The sequence below is a fragment of the Sebastes fasciatus genome, chromosome 8, assembly GCF_043250625.1.
Source record: "Sebastes fasciatus isolate fSebFas1 chromosome 8, fSebFas1.pri, whole genome shotgun sequence".
NCBI classification, from domain to species: domain Eukaryota; kingdom Metazoa; phylum Chordata; class Actinopteri; order Perciformes; family Sebastidae; genus Sebastes; species Sebastes fasciatus.
In genome coordinates, this window is record NC_133802.1 from 2,810,975 (window position 1) to 2,819,790 (window position 8,816).

Genomic DNA, 8,816 nt, shown 5'->3' on the forward strand with positions numbered 1-8,816 from the left:
CAACTAGACTACAACTCTACTACAACTAGACTACAACTCTACTACAACTAGACTACAACTCTACTACAACTAGACTACAACTATACTACAACTCTGGCTAGATGGAATAAAATAAATAGAAATGTGGTAACTAGTGTCTTTACTAGTGTAATTAATAACATGAATTATTGCCCAGTTCCATTTAGGTGGGCCAGGGCCCTGGTATACCTGACACACTAAATAGAATGGTACCATAATTAATGCATTTATAACCCCTGATGGTGTCATGGTTTTACCTGCTTCCCATTTTATACACTGACACACATTCTGATTGGATGCACTCATGAGCATTCCCGGTGATCATGCTGTATGAGCAAGCACATTTAAACACCCTTTGTTCCCTCTTTAAATGGCTCATTTTCCAGCAGTGAATAAAATAATGTCATGAATTTCCCGCTCTCATGCAGTCTCTCTGGCTCCAGCCAGGCTGATAGTAACTGCTGAGTAGGGAGAGCCTGTCAGTAGCAGCTGACCATCAATTACATAAAGCTGCCCTGACTGTACTGCCTGAACTTTCCATGGGGCTGTTTGTTAATCAGCCAGTAATAGCAGTGGAAACTGAGGAAACGGGGGATTATACGCTCTGCAGTTTATAGTAATGAAGAGCTCAAAAAGGTACAAAAACAGGAACTGACCTCGACTCTTCCTGCTGACTGGTTGTGTGTGTGTGTGAGGCTGTACGCCTTCCTCTGAGCCAACTCAGGTGTGTGTGTGTGTGTGTGTGTGTGTTGTCGTTGGAATGTACATGGGAGTTCCATGTGTAGAAATTATCTGTCACTGTCTTGGCTGTTACTGGCTCCTTTCACAACAGTAGACTGAGAGTATATCAGAAGGAACCATGCAAACAGGCCGAGTGATGATATGAACTCTACAAATGTGAATGTATGTGCACAAACGCACACTGCACTGTCAGACACAGTGTCAGACACTAGTAGCAGTGCATGCAGACAGCTATAATGAGACGTATATAAAAGTGGAAAAACTCAGACCTTTATCCTGATAGAAGGTTGAGCTCGACAGTATTATCAGCACTCTGTAGCGCTGGCTCTTAGCTCTTAGCTCATGAACACGACAGTCTCATCTGGCAGAGCACAAGAACGGCAAAAATGCAGATTACATAGGAAAAGTGCTTGTTTTAAAGTGAAGCAAACACTTGCGTAATTATTTGCAAATACTTGCTACACATCAGGGTCAAATGTGAAACACGAAAAAATGAACCAATAACATGCTGCTTAGGGTTTTTTAATGTTTTAATGGAATTTTACTTTCTGAAACATGAACCATAAATGATACATTAAATCGTCATCTTTTACTTGATGAGTGTATTAACCGTCATCCTACCCGACCCCAGAGGTCTACTTCCTGTCATCTATCACAGCTGCTTTATTCTATCATTCCATTTTTTTCCCGGCTTTGTCAGTCAATTTGATCCTGATGACTACGTATCCTGCTGCTCAGTTCATCTACGTTGTCTAGCATTCAGAGAGGAAAACCAGCCCTGATTCCACAACAGGACATTGAGAGTTGTGGTCTTAGAGGATGTAAAAAGCAAAGGTACAATGAGAGGCAGGGGGGGACATGTTGTTGTTTCTCTTACTTCCAGCTATTCTTGTGAATAGGATGCAGTGTTGCCTATGTGGTGTCTTCTCTGTGTCTCCAAAGGACACATGCATTGTACAAGACGCTGTTTTTGATTAACAACATCAACACACACATATCCAAATCTTTGCTGACATCATTGCTCCCCAACCTTCGTCTCTGCGGAGCCGGAGCAGAGGAGTGCAGGGTGACTCTAACCCATTCCATCCTGCCGTGACCCACTTCCTGATTCTCTTCCGCTGTCCTCTGCCCGAGCAACGCACACACACTCTAATCCACACACTCTCTACTCACACTTAAGAGAGAGAGGTCACCGGCTAAGTGGGCCAGCGCTTGCGTAACTGGCTTATTACACTGCGAATGTTTGGTCTGGAGCGGGATAGTGAGCAGTTAGAGTTGGGATTTTAAGAAAAAATATTACGGGGATTCTGCCCTATCCCACCCATACAAATCTAATAAACATAACTCAATCTACCGTCTGCAGACTGTTAGTTTTCACCACCGTTTTCCTTGTTTGTGACTGGCTGATGAGTTGTATATGCACACTCTTACAGTCATAATGAGAACAATCATACAGGAACAGACATATTGCCTGAAAGTTAAAGGATAACTACATGTATTTTCAAAATCCGTCTGAGACAGTCCAAAAAATACGAGTAAACATGAACTCTCACTCAAATCCAAAAACTAGAGCGCTAAAACTCAAACTGGTGAAGTCATAGGGTATAAAGTGTGGGGACAGATGTTACAGATGCCACTGAGAGCACCCAGGGGAACGTTCGGAGTATATGGGGACAATTTCTGTTTCACAACTGACAACACCAGTTGTAGAATTAAGCTCATCTGGTTATAAAAAAGAGAACACAATCAGTCTCCCATCCATTGTCTATGGAGCAGCTCCACACTGTATACCCTGTGACATCATCAGTTTGAGACTTACTTCTCTGGTTTCTGTTCACTAATCTTGATTGAACTTTACTAGGCCATGGAAATAACATATTGGAATTCTTAATTTAGGTGGTGTTCCTCTTTAAAGGAAAATGTGATGATAGACACTCAAGTGGGTAATGGTTTGAACTTCCCATAATAACCATGGGACACTGCACATAGAAAAAGGATTGACACCATCAAATTTGACAAATGTAAATTAGGCTAATTGCCAAAATTGATATCCGTAACCTGGCATTCACCCTCTCCCCGGGACGACAGCTTCAGGGAACAAAACACAGAGGTATTTTCCTTCAGCTGTTCTGCTGGAGTGTTTCCTGTGGGAGATTCTCTGGTGCTGACGGCCGTCAAGGACGATGACCCCTGTCTCTGTTTGATGACCCGGGTCACTTACTGGAACCTGTCACACTTGCAAGTCAGCACCGAAACATTTCTAATCGTTAAATCCCCGGTAGTGTTTGAGGCTGAATTGTGCTGTATTGGATACTATGTAAGAGATAACAGGTATTTGTTTTGCGTTCTATGTGAATACACTCGTATTAAACTGTAGGTAACCATGGCAACAACCCTGAGGCGTTCAGTAAAAGAGTTTTATTGTAGCTGCTATTCAGGCTGTTCTCATACACTGTCTGTAGCTATACATGTGAAAAGTATCACCAGACTTTCACCAGGAGACCTCCTGTCCCGTGTGAAACCAGAAGTCAACGTTGACTCATGTGTTACGTGACCCCCGTACTTAAGTTACGCCACCTCCGTAGTTATTTTAACCCAAATCACCTTTTTTCCCTAACCCTACCCAAGTATTGCACCTGTACTTACTTTAACCCACACCATGATCTTTTCCCTAACCCTACCCAAGTATTGCACCTGTACTTATTTTAACCCACACCAGGATCTTTTCCCTAACCTAACCTCATTTTCCAGCCCATAAAAGACCTGAGTACGTCCTTCACCACTGTATACAGCTCCTATTTTAAGTGAATGTTTGACATTATAGGTGTAAAATCTTCACAACAATTAAGTCAAAGTAAAAAAAACAAAAAACAGTATGTGTGTATACTGTTGACATACACAAACTCCTATAAAGTCTGCAGCCTTGTTTACCTGGTATGAACTCTGCTGATCTACCGCTGTTGTTTACTGTATGTGGAAAACATGCCTTTGGTTTTACTGCCACCCAGTGTTCAGCCAGTGGAACTGCAATCTGCTGCAATTCAATATAGAAAACCTGCAACTCTATAGATAGATGGATACCAGCAGGAGTGTTCAGATGACGAGGGGACTGTCGAACACACAATTTCCTGTATATCCTCCCGCATCATTGTGTTCGACGTTCTTTGTCCTCAAAATGCGACCGACAGCCTCATTGAGGACCATTTCTCCTCCATGCCTGTATGGAGATACAGATGCATTGTGATTAAATCCAATGAAGACAGATTCTCATTGTTATCAAGCATTATCTCATCGTTTATACCACATGCATGCTGTAACTATACCTCACATAGGCTCCGTATACACCTAATTCACTACAAACAGAGGTGAGTGTGAGTGGAAGTCCTCTCTTCACTAAAATGTTTGGGTTGATTCTGGGATGGATCCGGTCCATCAGAATATACGCAGCTCTCCTTTGGTCACTTTTAACCTCCTGTAGTACTCCAACAATGTCCTCTCCAAAATAATTGTTCCCTGAAGTGGTGAAGCAGAGACATGTGAGGCCATGTGTAGTCTTAACTTTGACAATGATAGGTGGCACAATGCTCCATTCAGTGACTTGTAAAGAGAAGACAATACATGTCATATGCAGATGTGATCTTACCTCCTCCTTCTCTCTGAGGCTTCAGGACAAACTCAGCTGGGTTGGCCAAAGCCATGGCCACTGACCGGTCACCCTCTGGACCCTGGAGCCCACAAGAGTTTAAAAAGTATTCGCTATTTATTCTCATTTTATTTTGTCTCTGACAACTGTCTAGTATGTGTTATTTTCTCACCATGTCTAGAGTGTAGAAGCCAGCGAATGTTGCTCTGATCTGCTCCACTACTTGGGGCTGGTCTGGGAAGAACCTCTCCAAAACTCCAGGTCTGGAGAGCACCTGCCGGACCTTCTTGATTCCGGCCGGGTGAGTGCTGATATCTGGACATTTCACAGCCAGAGAGCGCTCCATCAGGAGACGAGCATCCCAAGACTACACCATACATGAATTCTGTGTTAGAAATGCTGAAAACTTCCAACAATTCAAATGTTAAGAAGAAAGTACTGATAATCAATAAATACATACACTATTTTAACCTTCTGAGACCCACAATAGACCCATTTTAGTATTTTTTTTAGGGGGGTAAAAGGGGTCTTTAGGGGGAGATAGCAGGTCAACAGGCCAACATCATCTGAACGCTGGGAACCTGAAGATTAACTTGAGAAGCAGCTAGCACTGTGTCAAGTTGTTCTAATTCATATTTTTGCTTCAACAATTGCTGCGTTATGTGAAAGATGTCACTTATAGTGAAAGCCCACATATATTTAATTATCACTGTTAACTTGAGTATTTTGGTTTACTCTCACTACTCTCATCAGTGTTTCTAAGCTCTAATAAACCCACCGTACGCCACCTGACCAGCACCAAACAGCAGTCAGTCATAGTAGCAACTAGCTGGTGAACATAGTGGAGCATCTGGCAGCTAAGCTAAAGAGCCAGATATTTATTATAAGGAGAATGAACAAGAAGGAATGGTCACAGGCTTGCTACTCAGCTTAGACCCAAACAGTAACCACACAGTCTGAGCTACTACTGTGGAGCAGTTCCTCGTTCTGGGGTATTGTTTAGCTGAATGTCACAGTTCCCTGAGTTGATTGGCAGATTATTCAGATCACCTGTTGTGCAGGGTGTGAAGACTCGCTCTGAATAAAGTATTGAGAGCAGCTTGGTACATTTCCCCTTTTTCCTCGCCAATCAGGGTGTGACGACGCCCTTTCTTTAGGGCTAAAGAGATGTGGGGAATCACATCACACCCAGGTCATTCTGATCCTTCCTGGCCTTAATGCAGATTCAGACAGAAACTCTGTTCTTTGGGCCCCTTTGACACTTCTTTGCTGTCTTACCTTTTCTGATTGAGGGTGATTTGGGGCATTCTGAAACCTACCTGGAGTGAATACTAAAGAACAACTTTCCTCTAGATTACCTTCATCAGGGCAGACCTTTGTGAAAGTTTGTGTTTGCATCTAACGATAATTTAACATAACCTTCCCCCCGATCAGCTGAAATCTGATGAATAAGTACCCCCTCAACAGTATAAATGGCTAAAGCCGCGGACACAACAGGAACGTTAGGAGCGCGTGGCATTTGTGGCTGTGTGGCGTGGTGGCTGCGTGATTCACGCGTCGGGCGTTCACACCAGCTGCATTTCAGCTGCGTGTCTGCTGTGTGTCTGCTGCAGCTGCTGCTGCTGTCAGCCCTTTCTTTCTACATATAGTTTGCCTTTTAACGGCCATTTCATTTCAATATAAATATAATTTATATTTATTTTAGACCGAGAAAGGTTAAGAAACGTGTGGTAATTTGTAAATAATAGTAATAATCCACAATTAAAACTCCGTACTATATTCATTCATGGAGCTCTCCAAGTCACTGCATGTTCCACAGCACTGACTGCTCAAATTTCAGAATAAAAGCCTTGTGTTAACAAATGAAAGAATTCTGTCCACAGAAAAAACGCTTGAGGGCTTTTATATTGAAATGAAAGCAGGAAGTGTTGCTTTAAAAATAAGTCTTTACTTTTTTTTCATCTCCGTAACATATTCTACAGATAGACATCGAAACTGAAGTAATTTTGCTGATATGATGTTAATATACAGGCAATAGATCACCTTCACTGTCCGTACCATATTCTACAGATGTCTAGACATTGAAACTGTAGTAATGTAGCTGATATGATGTTAATATACAGTCAATAGATCACTTTCACTGTCTGTTGCTGCTGTTAGACGCGCGCGGCACGCGTCAAAAATAGGCGAGACCTCTATTCTGTAGAAGAGACGCAGCTGAGACGCACACGCGGGCAGTGTGGCTGCTCGAACCTCTTAACAGGGACGCCGAAATAAAAAACAACAGGTAACGCAGCCGCCACGCGCTCCTAATGTTCCTGGTGTGTCCGGGCTGTAAGCAGATGTTACATCACTCCAGTTGGGTTGCATCACTTTAATCTGAATATTCTATTCTATATTCATATTTAAATCACCAGAAAGAGTCTCTGTTTCATTGTATGTGGGAGTACCCGCAGATAATCTGCCTTTGAGAAAAGGTTTTGGGTCCTAGTAGTCAGATTATTGGTAAACAGGTGCCTCATAATCCTAAATTATGTATTCGGAATATTTACCCCCCATGATTTCGTAACTTTGAACAATGTAAGGTCCCTGCTCAACTTTAGTTTCTGGGGGCTAAACGATGCATCGCCTGCTCGTGGAACAAACAGTCCATCTGTAGAAGAGGTTTTAATCTCAATGTGACTTCCTAGTTAAATAAAGGTTATGATGATGATCTGTGGAATTCCCCAGAGGCTGTAAGGAATTGCTTTTCATTTGCTCTTGAGAAGATAAACTATTTCACAAAAAAACAAACTTGATTAGTTTATGAGTTTAAGTTTTGGAAAATTTTGGATTTATAACAATAACGTACAAAATGATGGATGGAGTGATGGAATGCAATGCCCTGCATTGTAGTTGTTCAGTTTGTGTTTGTTTGTCGACCTTATTGTTCTTGTAAATTAGAAATAATTTTTTTAAAAAGGAGACCAAAACATTGCTCCATTGCTCCATATCTGCTGGATGTGTAAATGATGAACTTCAGTGATAAAGACTGTCAAGGTGATAATGTGTCAATATTGTGTTTACAGCTTGAATCCGCTGTTAATGCAGTTTTATAGTAACTCTTCATATCTTACCTGGTCAGTGTAGTTATCCGGCATGTAGCCATAGTGGTAGTACACTACAGCTACCTCCAGCCCATCTCTGCAGAGTAACAGTTAGAAAGCATGAAGACATGTCTTCAGAAATGTCTTCAACAACATTCAAAGACCTGACATATTATTATTATTATGTCAGAATAACAGGAAAACATGAGAACTGCTGTCTGACCAGTCCCACTTCCTGTTTAAACTGTCCATAACAACTCACAGGTAAAAGAAGAGTTCCAATATTTTGGGAAATACGCTAAATGCAAAAGAATGAACATCAATCTCATGCCTGTGCATGAAAGGGACTGTTTTGTAACTTCTTACACATATAAATCAATCCGGGTCGGTGTCCCATGCGCGCTCGTGCGTTGCTACGCTATTCAGACAAGACTCCAACATAAACTACATGGAAGCACCAAAACCGCAAAGTTCTATCTAGTGAAGCCCATCTGTTAAACAGTGTTGGCCGCGGTCGGAGGACGCGGGGGAGATCGTAGCTTTGGTTTCCAGGACCGGAGTCTCTGTTGTACTCTGCTCCTCTGCCTGCTTGCCTTCACTCACACAACGCGCTCGTTCTCGCTCTCTCGCTCCACCTCTCACGTGCATGCGCGCACACTCCACACTGCAGAAGAGTTAGTTTAGCTCTGAGAATATCTAGTGAACGTACAGTGGACGTTTGTGCAGAAATAACTGCTGCAGCTCCTCCAGACCAACAGAGGTTTCCCGTGTCTTTGAGGCGACGGGGCTCCGCAGAGAGAAACGTTATCGTCTCCGACCAAAACTCCGGCGTCTCCCCTGTTCCCTCCGGCCGCGGTCGGGATGCTGAAGCAGGAAAAGCCAACACTAGGATCAGCATTGATTCATGGAGATGAAATTGATATTGTGTTTAGCTGACGTGCGTCGCCTCACTGTTTAGCCTACTGCTTTATTTCTTGCTTTTAAGAATAGTTAGACATGTTTGGAAATACACTTTAAATTTGCCTTCTTGCTGAGAGTTAGACGAGAAGATCGATACCACTCTGCACTCTAAACAAGATTATGTTGGCTTAGTACAGGGGTCAGCGACCTGCGGCTCCGGAGCCTCACTCTTTAGCCCCTCTCCAGTGGCTCCCTGTGGAGTTTTAAAAATGGAAATGAAAAGCTGTCTTTGTTTATATTTTCATTTTTATTTATCATTGTTGTAGGTCTATGGTACGACGGTACAACGGAATATTAGGGCCACATTGAGGGGAAAAAAATCAATCTGAGATTTCGAGAATAAAGTCATAATATTATGAGAATGAAAT

At 42.5% G+C, this 8,816-nt stretch overlaps 1 long non-coding RNA gene across 1 annotated transcript; it reads right to left on the reverse strand.

Annotated features, from left to right (window-relative positions):
* Window positions 1–2,352: 2,352 nt before the first annotated feature.
* Window positions 2,353–4,765, reverse strand: LOC141772151 (uncharacterized). Its single transcript, XR_012594863.1, has 3 exons — window positions 4,403–4,765; window positions 4,083–4,272; window positions 2,353–3,976 (listed from the first exon to the last, which is right to left on the reverse strand). It is a non-coding gene; the product is annotated as an uncharacterized LOC141772151 (long non-coding RNA).
* Between the last annotated feature and the right edge of the window lie 4,051 nt (window positions 4,766–8,816).